The sequence below is a fragment of the Saimiri boliviensis genome, chromosome 9 (assembly GCF_048565385.1).
Source record: "Saimiri boliviensis isolate mSaiBol1 chromosome 9, mSaiBol1.pri, whole genome shotgun sequence".
NCBI lineage: Eukaryota > Metazoa > Chordata > Mammalia > Primates > Cebidae > Saimiri > Saimiri boliviensis.
This window is the reverse complement of record NC_133457.1, coordinates 117192382-117205398: the sequence shown is the minus strand read 5'-3', so window position 1 is coordinate 117205398 and position 13017 is coordinate 117192382.

Genomic DNA, 13017 nt, shown 5'->3' with positions numbered 1-13017 from the left:
TCAGGAGGCCGAGGTGGGCCGATCACAAGGTCAAGAGATTGAGACCATCCTGGCCAACATGGTGAAAACCCATCTCTACTAAAAATACAAAAAATTAGTTGAGCATTGAGGCACGCACCTGTAGTGCCAGTTACTTGGGAGCTTGAGGCAGGAGAATTGCTTGAACCAGGGAGGCGGAAGCTGCTGTGAGACAAGAAGGCGCCACTGCACTCCAGCCTGGCGACAGAGCTAGACTTATCTCACACACACACACACACACACACACACACACACAAATCCCTGATCACTGAGTTTCTGGGGACACTGACTTGAGTTATAACAAAACTCTGGTCTCCTGTACGGCCAACTCTGAGCGAGTTAAAGTATTTCTGTATTGCGAGTCCCCTGTTTTGATAAATCAGCTCTGTCTGACAGCGGGCGAGGAGAGCCTGTTGGGCAGTGATAACTTCCTAGGAGCAAAGGAGTCAGTTTTCTTCGTTTTGATCTGGGTATTCCCCCTGGACAACTACGTACACTTTCAGTAGCAGAAGAAGGAATGCATTCTAATCAAAGAGCAAATAATGTCTACAAAAGCCACGTTCTGAACTTCGCTAAGGAACAATCTGTCCGTTTTTCACACCTGTGGCAAGGACAAAATGTAAGAGAACACAGGCCAAGTGCCATGGCTCACGCCTGTAATCCCAGGACTTTGGAAGGCCAAGGCAGGTAGATCACCTGAGGTCAGGAGTTTGAGAGAAGGCTGGTCAACATGGCGAAACTCTGTCTCTACTAAAAATACAAAAATTAGCTGGGGGGTGTGGTGGGGGGCGGTTGTGCGCCTGTAATCCCAGATACTCGGAAGGCTGAGACAGGAGAATCGCTTGAACCTGGGGGGCTGAGGTTGCAGTGAGCTGAGATCATGCCGCTGCACTCCCCAGCCTGGGTGGCAGAGTGAGACTCCATCGCCAAAAAAAAAAAAGAAAAAGAAAAGACAGTAAGGTCACGTGAAAAGGAGAACAGAGGATTTCTCGGTCCTGGCTTGGAGCTTCCTTTTGCTCCCCTCATACAATCCCCTGCTATTTTTTTTTCCTTCTTGCTTTCACTGATCTCCCTTCTCCATCTCTCTGCAGTTATACCAGCACTTGTTTCTGTCTTAATAGACCCTTGACCTCTACCCTAAAAAGCAGTTTCCTGGTTTAGAAGAGAAAGATCAAGCACAATTAAAGATTTTCCATTTAAAAAAAAAAAAAAAAAAAAAAAAGTCCTTGTGGTAGGCAGAATTCTAGCCCGGCTCCCATGGTCCCTGCCCTGGACCCCATGTCCCTGTAGTGCTGGCCCTTGAGTGTGGGCTGGACCTAGTGACTTCCTAACAAATAGAATAGGATACAGCAAAGGGGATGGGATGTCATTTCAGGATTGGGTTGCAAAAGATTGTGACTTTCATCTTGCTAGCTGATTCTCTCTATGGCCTTCTCAGCTTGCACACTTTGATGAAGCAAGTTGCCATGCTGGAACACCCCATGTAGCAAGGAAAGGAAAGTGGCCTCTGACCAATAGTAAGAAAAGATCTGAGGTCCTCAATCTAACGGCCCTCAGGGAGCTGAATCCTACCGATAACCACGTGAGCCTGGACACAGCTTCTTCCCATGTGGAATCTTTAGATGAAATCTTGGCCTAGGGTGACATCTTGAATGGTGCTTCGTATGAGGCCCTGAACCATGGGCTCAACCAAGCAGGGCTCAGATTCTGACCCACAGAAACTATGAGACAATAAATACGTCTTGTTATAAGATGCGAAATGTTAGCCGGGCGCGGTGGCTCAAGCCTGTAATGCCAGCACTTTGGGAGGCTGAGGCGGGTGGATCACGAGGTCGAGAGATCGAGACCATCCTGGTCAACATGGTGAAACCCCGTCTCTACTAAAAATACAAAAAACTAGCTGGGCATGGTGGCACGTGCCTGTAATCCCAGCTACTCAGGAGGCTGAGGCAGGAGAATTGCCTGAACCCAGGAGGCGGAGGTTGCGGTGAGCCGAGATCGCGCCATTGCACTCCAGCCTGGGTAACAAGGGCGAAACTGAGTCTCAAAAAAAAAAAAAAAAAAAAGATGCGAAATGTTTCAAAAACCTGTGACACCGCAAATACAAACCCAGACAGTCCATCAATCACGAATAGAGAGGAAGAAAGGAAAGAGGTGGATCCGGAGGTGGTGCCTTTGGATTCCAGGCACACTTCGCGCCTTCTCTTCAGATGATCTTAGAAAAGCACTTCCTTTCCCTGCCTCGATCTCTTCTTCTGACAAATGACGGAGCTGAACTAGAAATCGTAACATTTTTGCAGTCTTTCTCTTTAAAAATCTAGTGACATTCAACTGTGGGCTCACATTTCATCTGATAACAGTCTGTTAGAACTGGGTAGACGCTGTCCTCATAAAATAGGGCATGGAATTTTCATTTCACCTGGGTCCTCACCTGACCCTGTTTACTCATGTTCATTACCTGCCAGGCACGGCATTTGGGCATTTGAGACCGTGATTCCTATGGCAGGGGATCTTCTGAATTTGTTTGGTTCCTTTGAGGTGCAGACGATCAGACTGCAAAGCAGGTTTGCGGGGGAGGAAGCATGCATGACATTTCCTGGGAGAAACAAGTGGAGGGAGAAGGGGAAGCGTTTTACCACCATGCTGGCCTACCCTCTGCAGAGGAAGAAGGGAAGAAAGGATGGGCTGGGAGGGAAAGTCTGAGAGGGTGGTGCAGTTCTGAGAAAGTTCTGACAAAGCCACAGTCATGCATCAGAGGAGTCTCATGTCCTCCAGGAAAAAGCCTGCCTTTTTTTTTTTTTTTTTTTTTTTTTTTTTGAGGCGGAGTTGTACTCTTGTTGCCCAGACTGGAGTGCAATGGCGCAATCTCAGCTCACGGCAACCTCCGCCTCCCAGGTTCAAGCGATTCTCCTGCCTCAGCCTCCCAAGTAGCTGAGATTACAGGATGGGCCACCGCGCCCAGCTAATTTTGTATTTTTAGTAGAGACAAGGTTTCTCCACACTGGTCAGGCTGATCTCGAACTCCTGACCGTGATCTGCTTGCCTCAGCCTCCCAAAATGCTGCGCCATACTTCAGACTGGCTAACCATGACAATAAGCCATCACTGAATGTTAGTGTATCACTTCCCTCAATGTGGGGGGGGAGCACAGAAAATAGAGATTTTAAAAGAGGAAGGAAGAATCTTTGTGCTTCAAATAAGTTTATTCTCCCAAACACAATAGAATGGCCCTGTTGCTGAGTATTATATAGGCCTTTTTCTTTTTTTTTCTTTCTTTCTTTTTTTTTTTTTCTTTTGAGAGGGAGTTTTGTTCTTGTTGCCCAGGCTGGAGTGCAATGGCAGCATCTCAGCTCACCACAACCTCCACCTCCCGGGTTCAAGTGATTCTCCTGCCTCAGCCTCCCAAGTAGCTGGGATTATAGGCACCTACCACCACACCCGGCTAATTTTTGTATTTTAGTAGAGATGGAGTTTCCCCATGTTGATCAGGCTAGTCTCGAACTCCTGACCTCAGGTGATTCCCCCCACCTCAGCCTCCCAAAGTGCTGGGATTACAGGCATGAGCCACCGCGCCCAGCAAATAGTTTCTTTTATCCTTGTAGAATTAAGTAAATACTCCATCAGTTTCTTTCCATACTTAAGGAAAGAAAATATTGTACTTCTATCATGTTCTGTGATGTTTCTTTATCACGTGCGCAGTAACTGGGAATATGCCTTCTGTAATGCTCTATATACAAATTTCCTCTAATCCTCACCACAACTTCCAGTTACTGGCTCAGTATCTAGTTCCAAGATTTAAAAAGGGAAGCTCGGAGTAGTGAAGTGACTTGCCTGGGGGCCCAAAGCTGGGTATTGACAGAAGAACAATTAACACCCACTTTCTGCTGGCACCAGGATTCACATGCTTTTCACTAATACCATTTTCCCACGCGTGGCCAACAAGCATATCCGTCAAAACTATCCTCTTTCAGGCATCTTTAAAACTTCTACCAAAAGCCTAAATTTTGCATTTAGAATCCAACCAAATGACCAAATGCCAAAAAAAAAAAAGAAAAGAAAAGAAAAGAAAAGAAATCCCTTTACCTGTTATTTTCAGTTCTTCACTTTTCTGGTTCTTAAAACTGGCAGGCAGACGTCCAATTTCCAGTGCAGCAAACAGGAAGCTTGGAAGTTACCACTTCATCCTAACAAGGAGAAGGCTAAACAAACTAAATAACAAACAGTTCTTTTAGATTCCTATGAGAAGGGAGATCACGGGGCAAACCATTACTCCACAAATTGGAGAGACTAGCAGACAAATATCCAGAATCACAGCTTACCAGCAGAAATCTCCATGGGCACCGGTATCCGGGTGGGCACACCTGAAGTATAATTGATTCATGGCTAGAAGCTCATCGTGGACAAGCCGGAGAGTTAAAAACTCCAGGAGCTCCATCAAAGACAACAAAAGAATGAGAAGATAAGCCACAGATTGACAGGAAATATTTGCAAAAGACACAACTGATAAAGAACCATTATCTAAAATATACAAAGAAGTCCTAAAACTCAACAAGAAGACAACCGATGAAGTTTTTACATGGGCCAAAGACCTTAACAGACCCTTCACCAAAGCAGACATACAGATCATAGATAAACCATGAAAAGATACTCCACATCTTATGTCTTCTGGGCAATGCCAGATATACAACAATGAAATAATCATGACACGCTTATCAGAATGGCCGCGATTCAGAACACCACCACCACCAGACGCCAGTGAGGATGTGCAGCAGTAAGAACTCTCATTCATTGTTGGTGAAAACACAAAATGGTCCAGGCACTTTGGAAGACAGTTTGGCCGCTTCTTACAAAGCTAAACATAATCTTACCATATGATCCAGCAATTGTACTTCTTGGTATTTACCCAAAGAGTTGAAAACTTATGTCTCTACAAAAATCTGCACATGAATGTTTATAGCAGCTTTATTTACAATTGCCAAAACATGGAAGTAACCAAGATGTCCTTTGGGAGGTGACTGGATAAACAAGCTGTAGTATATCCAGACAATAGAATATTATTCAGCATTTAAAAAAATGTCTATTGGCCAGGCATGGTAGCTCAAGCCTGTAATCCCAGCACTTTGGAGGCGGAGGCGGGTGGATCACGAGGTCAAGAGATCGAGACCATCCTGGTCAATATGGTGAAACCCCGTCTCCACTAAAAATACAAAAAAAAAATTAGCTGGGCATGGTGGTGCGTGCCTGTAATCCCAGCTACTCAGGGGAATGAGGCAGGAGAATTGCCTGAACCCAGGAGGCGGAGGTTGCGGTGAACCGAAACCACGCCATTGCACTCCAGCCTGGGTAACAAGAGCGAAACTTTGTCTCAAAAAAAAAAATGTTTATCAAACCATGAAAAGACCTAGAGGAAATGTAAGTGCACATCGCTGAGTGAGAGTAGCCAATCTGAAAAGGCTACATGCTGCCTGTAATCCCAGCACTTTGGGAGGCCGAGGCGGAAAGATCACTTGAGGCCAGGAGTTTGAGACCAGCCTGGCCAACATAACAAAACCCCACCTCGATAAAAATATAAAAATTAGCTGGGCATGGTGGCATGCACCTGTATTCTCAGCTACTCGAGAGGCTGAGGCAGAAGAATCGCTTGAACCCTGGAGGCGGAGGTTGCAGTGAGCTGAGATCCCACCACTGCACTCCAGCCTGAGTGATAGAGGGAGACTCTGTTTCAAAAACAAACAAAACAAAACAAACACAACCCCACAGTGTATGCCATTCTGGAAAAGCTATGGAGACAATCGCAAGTGGCTTCCAGAGGTTAGGGAGAGGAGGAAGGGATGAATAGGAAGGAATGAGGATTTTTAGAACAGTGAAACTGCTCTGCGCGATACTGTGATGGTGGATACATGTGTCTAGTGGTGGATACATTTGTCTAAACCCATAGAACAGGCGTCCCCAAACTTTTTACACAGGGGGCCAGTTCACTGTCCCTCAGACCGCTGGAGGGCCGCCACATAATGTGCTCCTCTCGCTGACCACCAATGAAAGAGGTGCCCCTTCCTGAAGTGCGGCGGGGGACCGAATAAATGGCCTCAGGGGGCCGCATGCGGCCCGCGGGCCGTAGTTTGGGGACGCCTGCCATAGAATGTACAACATCAAGAGCGAATTCATAGAAACTTTGGGTGATAATAAAGTGTCGATGTGGGTTCGCTCATTGTAACAAGTGTACCGCTGGCGTCAGATGTTGACAGTGACGCTGTGTGTGTGGGTGGAGAAGTTACGTGAGAACTCTGTGTACTTCTGCTCGATTTTGCTATGAACCTAAAACTGCTCTAAAAAATAAAGTCCTTTTTTGGAAAACCTAACAGGCACACAAATATTTGGATACTTCATACACACACACACTCATGCACACACAAATGGGACACAGGCGTATCAGCCAGGTGCGGTAGCTCATGCCTGTAATCCCAGCCTTCTGGGAGGCCAAGGCAGGCGGATCACCTGAGGTCAGGAGTTCGAGACCAGCCTGGCCTACCGCTCCAGCTGTGGTTGAATAATTTGACCCTGTGAGGTGCAGTAAGAATCCATATAGAAGGCTAAGAAAATACATCCACACACAAATGATTTTTTCCCTAGACATATTTTCAAGCCTATCATTTTTCAAAAATAAATAATGAGTATGGTTCACTCCTGTAATCCCAGCACTTTGGGAGGCCAAGCCAGGAGGATCATAAAGTCAGGAGTTCGAGATCAGCCTGGCCAATATGGTGAAACCCCATCTCTACTAAAAATACAAAACTTAGTCTGACATGGAGGCGGGCGTGTATATTCCCAGCTACTCGGGAGGCTTAGGGAGAAGAATCGCTTGAACCCAGGAGAAAGGGGTTGCAGTGAGCCGAGATTGCGCCACTGTATTCCAACCTGGGTGACAGAGTGAAACTCCATCTCAAAAGAAAAGAAGAGAAAAGGGGAGAGAGGGAGAGGAAAGAAGAGGAGGGGAGAGGAGGAGAGACAATGAGTAAGTTAACTCAGGGCACAATAATTAACAAAGGTTTTGAGCTGATCAGTTATGGACAGAGAACGTAGATGTCTACTTCCATGCAGTAAATATCACCAGAGAGATATGTGACTTTTTTTTTTTTTTTTTTTTTTGAGACGGAGTTTCGCTCTTGTTACCCAGGCTGGAGTGCAATGGCACGATCTTGGCTCACTACAACCTCCGCCTCTTGGGTTCAGGCAATTCTCCTGCCTCAGCCTCCCAAGTAGCTGGGATTACAGGCACGCGCCACCATGCCCAGCTAATTTTTTGTAATTTTAGTAGAGACGGGGTTTCACCATGTTGACCAGGATGGTCTCGATCTCTTGACCTTGTGATCCACCCGCCTCGGCCTCCCAAAGTGCTGGGATTACAGGCTTGAGCCACCGCACCCAGCCTGATATGTGACTTTTTAACTGATGGTGCTTAATTATTCCAAAATATTATAGGAAAAAATATGCATGTGGCCCGCATGAAATCTGTTTCCTTTGTGATGGGTTCTATACACAGCTGAAGGACAATGAAAGTTGATAAACGCACATATATACTTAAAGTCTGATCTGCCTGGCTTCACCATTTTCTTGCTATTTAACCATTAATGCTAGACAGATGGCAGTCCTCCCTCCAAGCCACAGCTTCTCATCAGTAATTAGAGATAATCACAGTCCCCACATTGCGTAACTATCGGAAGGATTGTGTGAGCTAATGCAGGCTGATGCAAGGTTTTTGGTTAAAGTTAGCTATTACCAGTAGTTAATAGATTTCTAGGTGAAGTCTCATTCTGTCACCCAGGCTGGAGTGCAATGGCACCATCTTGGCTCACTGCAGCCTCCACCTCCCAGGTTCAAGTGATTCTCTCGCCTCAGCCTCCCAAGTAGCTGGGATTACAGGCACGCACCACCATGCCTGGCTCATTTTTGGTATTTTCAGTAGACAGGGTTTGACTATGTTGGCCAGGATGGTCTTGAACTTCTGACTTCAGGTGATCCACCCACCTTGGCCTCACAAATTTCTGAAATTACAGGCATGAGCCACCACGCCACGCCTAAAATTAGCTATTATCACTGGGAATTGAAGGCGGTTTCATTAATGGAACCATGGATAGGGTTCATAAGCACTATGAAAACGTAAACCTTTCGCGCGAGGGGAGAGTTTGACAGTCCTTCGATCCCTCTCTCTCTACTTTTCTCTTTTGCTTTCCAGAAGCTGCCCCTTTTGAGAAGAGGCAGTAAGGAAGAAGAAGAGGGAGATAAAAAGAAAATGTTTGTGAAGTAGCCTCCAAAAGTTAAAAGAAAATATTTATGTCTAAAGGTCAAGTGGTTGGTGGCCACACCTGGGTGAGAAGCCGGGCCAATTCTAGCCCTGAGGTTTCTGGGAGGTGGGTGTGGGGACATCGGCTCCCACCCAGCCCACTGGCTGCACCGCCGGGGAGGCACCATTCTAGCCAGGGTGAGAAGGAGCAGGGCGCAGGCTGGACATGCCGCGCTCAGCAGCTGCGCCCTCTTGGGCCTCCTGACAGGAAGGAGATGATATTTTTGCTTCCTCCTGTGGCCGCACCTAGCAGCTGTGGCCTCACATTTTGGTCGCACAGTGGGGATGCCCCACAGTCATGACCTCAGTGGCTGCCTCACTTTCTGGGACCTTTTGCAAAATTCTTGTGGCTTACCATTTACAAACCTGTTGGCTTCGATGCCTGTAGCATCTTAAAGCTGTATTGCAAACAGGAAAACTACAGGTGTCTGTCTTGTTCACACCTGTCTTCCCAGTGACTAGCACAATGCCTGGCTACGTTTCATGAAGGAATGAAGGAAAAGGAAGTTTCCTTTTATTATTATTTTTTTTTAAGATGGAGTCTCCCTCTGTTGCCCAGGCTGGAGTGCAGTGGTGAGATCTGAGCTCACTGCAACCTTTGCCTCCCAGGTTCAAATGATCCTCCTGAGTAGCTGGGATTACAGGTGCCTGACACCACACCTGGCCAATTTGTGTGTGTGCGTGTGTGTGTGTGTGTGTGTGTGTGTGTGTGTGTTTAGTAGAGATGGGGTTGCGCCATGCTAACGAGGCTGGTCTCAAACTCCTGACTTCAGGTGATCCACACGCCTCAGCCTCCTAAAGTGCTGGGATTACAGGCATGAGCCACCATGCCCAGCAATTTCTTTTTTTCTTTTTGTTTTTTTAGTATTTTTAGTAGAGATCGGTTTCACTGTGTTGGCCAGGCTGCTCTCGAACTTCTATCTTCAGCTGATCTGCTCACCTTGGCTTCCCAAAGTACTGGGAAAAGTTTCTTGGAGGTTAAGATGAAACTTTCTGGAAAAGCCGGCCGTGAAGTGTAAGTAGAGTAAGGATCAAAGGTCACTCTTTTACAGCTTCAGCGCTTATACAATGTGTGTGTGCATGTGTGTGTGCATGTGTGCATGTGTTGTGTAGGCAGCAGGTTAATTAGGTGGACCCTCTTAAGCCAAACGGACTTCAAATCCCAGGTCTCCCACTTGCTGGTTTTATGTTCTAAGCCAAAGCAAATGCCTTCAGGAAGCCTGATTTCTCATCCATAAAATGTGAATAACAGGAGAATCACTTGAACCTGGGAGGAGGAGGTTGCAGAGAGCCAAGATCACACCATGCACTCCAGCATGGGTGACAGAGAGATACTCTGTCTCAAAAATAAACAAATAAATAAAATTTAAATTTAAAATTAAATTAAATTTAAAAAGAAACAAACTGGGCTGGGCACCCTGGCTCACACCTGTAATCCCAGCACTTTGAAAGGCTGAGGCTGGTGGATCACTTGAGGCCAGGAGACGGAGATCATCCTGGCCAACATGTTGAAACCCCATCTCTACTAAAAATACGAACATTAGCTGGGTATGGTGGCATATGCCTGTAATCCCAGCTACTGGGGAGGCTGAGGCAGGAGAATCTCTTGGAAATCAAAGGTTGCAGTGAGCCGAGATGGCACCATTGCGCTCCAGCCTCGAGACAGAGCAAGAGTCCATCTCAAAAACAAACGAACAAACAAACTGAAAACACTTCAGTCTGGAAAGATGAAGTCTGTGGGTACAACATATACTATTTGCAGGTTGGCTGACTCAACCATGACACAATATAACCATGTAACAAAACTGCACCTGTCCTGCCTGAATGTAGAAAAATTACAAATCCATGGGGATTATGGGAGCTACAGTTCAAGACAAGATTTGGGTGGGGACACAGCCAAACTGTATCAGTACCTCGTGGTGTTGGAGGTACTGATTTATATTTTTGGAGGCCAAAGAACCCCCATCTTGGAAGCTAATCTGCCATGTTGGCTTTTGATTAACCCTAGTTCCCCAGAAGGCCTTTAAGATTGTCAGTTTATGTATTGTTCCCGTGTAAGAGCAGGCAGTTACTGTCAATTCTGCTCTCAGGTCAAACAATCTAGATGTTACTGCACCTCAATTGTCCTAAACAACCTTCTGAAGTCATCTTTCCCTGTGGCATAGAAGTTCTGGGTCTGGGAGATAATGATACAAGAATCCACCATCTTGTCTCACCACTGCCCAAGACACAAACATGTTTTCTGTTTGTAAGTCCCTGTGAAATATTTCTTTCTAGGAAAATCAGTGTGTCAGCTACTTTCTTTGGCCTTTCAGCTTCTTAGGATTTTTGGGGTAGGTTTGTGTAGATCTGCTCACCACAGAGCACATATATATAATTTATTCCTCACAACAACACTATGAGGTACTGATATGGTTTGGCTGTATCCCCACCCAAATCTCATCTTGAATTGTAGCTCCCATAATCCCCATGTGTCATGGGAGGGACTTGGCAGGAGGTGATTAAATCGGGGGGTGGGTTTTTCCCATGCTGTTCTCGTGATAGTGAGTAAGTTACACGACATCTGATGGTTTTATAAAGGGCAGTTCCCATGCACCACTCTCTTGTCAGCCGCCATGTAAGATGTGCCTTTGCCTTCCTTTGCCTTCCACCATGATTGTGAGGCCTCCCCAGTCATATGGAGGCTGTGAGTCCATTAAAACTCTTTTTTTCTTTTTCTTTTTGGAGATGGAGTTTTTGCTATTGTTGCCCAGGCTAGAGTGCAATGGCACGATCTCAGCTCACTGCAACCTCCACTTCCCTGGTTCAAGTGATTCTTCTGCCTCAGCCTCCCGAGAAGCTGGGATTACAAGCGCCTGTCACCATGCCTGATCAATTTTTTGTATTTTTAGTACAGATTTTTAGTTGGGGTTTCACCATGTTGGCCAGGCTGGTCTCAATCTCCAGACCTCAGGTGATCCACCCACCTCCGCCTCCCAAAGTGCTGGCATTACAGGCGTGAGCCACAACACTCGGCCCTAAACCTCTTTTTCTTTATAAATTACCAAGTCTCTGTTATTTCTTCATAGCAGTATAAAAATAAACTAATACATGTACATACTATTATTGTCCCCATTTTACAGATGGAAAAACTAAGGCCTGGAGATATACTGTGACAGGTTCAACCCCATATAGCTGTAAGTGGCAGCACCAGGATTTGAACTTCCATTGCCCATCACCAGAGCTTGTGTCTATACCACCAGCCTCTCCTGATCCTCATCATAATGACTGACTTTCTCCCCACTGGACTGAGGGAGAGGGCTGGGGTCTACGCTACCCTAAGGTATCTCTGTAGTTCCTACTTCAACAGAATCTGGCACAAAGAAGGTGCCAAATGCATTTTTGTTTATTGGACTTGATGAAAGGAAGGAGGGGCTGGCAAAATATCAAGGGATGCCTGATCTTTTAAAAAATGTTTTGAACCATTGCTAATTAAGCAGCTCAAGAATTGATTAAAGGGATGGAGCATAGAGCCAAGAGGAAAAAAAGATGCAAGAATGGAACTTTAATGAATCCATTCAGAGGAGTGTGTGGGCAGAGAGTCACCACAGGACATGGTATCTGGCATTTCCCAAAATAACTAATTCAATGACAAAATAAATGATCATAGTGACATTCCATGCATTTTGATATTCTCAGAGTGGTGAGCAAGAGGGAAACATCAGGAAAAAGAGAAAACTAGAGTCATTGCCACATGCAGGAAGGCATCGAATACACAGACCTTTGGCTACATAGTTGTGGTCTTTAGAATTTTAACATTCGTTTGCTACTTCGCTGACTTTGCTACTTCGCTATTTGCTGTGTCTTTAGTGCGTGTGAGTCAATGCTCTAGTGAACAAAACAAAGTTGCTGACTACCTGGAGCTTACAGATGAGGGCCGCACAGGCAAACACGGGAGCCACGGGCCTCAAGTGGCCACTGGGCACCTGAAATGGGGCTGGTCGGGACTGAAATGTGCTGTGAGAGTAAAACACACACTGGATTTCAAAAACTCAGTGCGAAAAATGAATATAAATGAATGAAATAAATGGATAAAAACGAATATCTCATTAACAATTATTTTGCCGGGCGCGGTGGCTCATGCCTGTAATCCCAGCACTTTGGGAGGCCCAGGCGGGTGGATCACGAGGTCAAGAGATAGAGACCATCCTGGTCAACATGGTGAAACCCCGTCTCTACTAAAACTACAAAAAATTAGCTGGGCATGGTGGTACGTGCCTGTAATCCCAGCTACTCGGGAGGCTGAGGCAGGAGAATTGCCTGAACCCAGGAGGCGGAGGTTGCGGTGAGCCAAGATCGCGCCATTGCACTCCAGCCTGGGTAACAAGAGTGAAACTCCGTCTCAAAAAAAAAAAAAAAAAAAGTACACATATTAATATAATACTTCATAGTGATTAACGCTTTGAAGAAAGTGAACAGGACAAGAAAATGGAGCCATATGGGAGGTGAGGGCTCTGGCAGTATTTCATCAGGGGTTTCCGTGGAAGTCTTTTCTGAAGAGGTAATATTTGATTATCTAAAGATGCAAGACCAGGTGCGGTGGCTTACGACTGCAATCCCAGCACTTTGGGAGGCCAAGACAAGCAGATCACCTGGGGTCAGGAGTTCAAGATCAGGCTG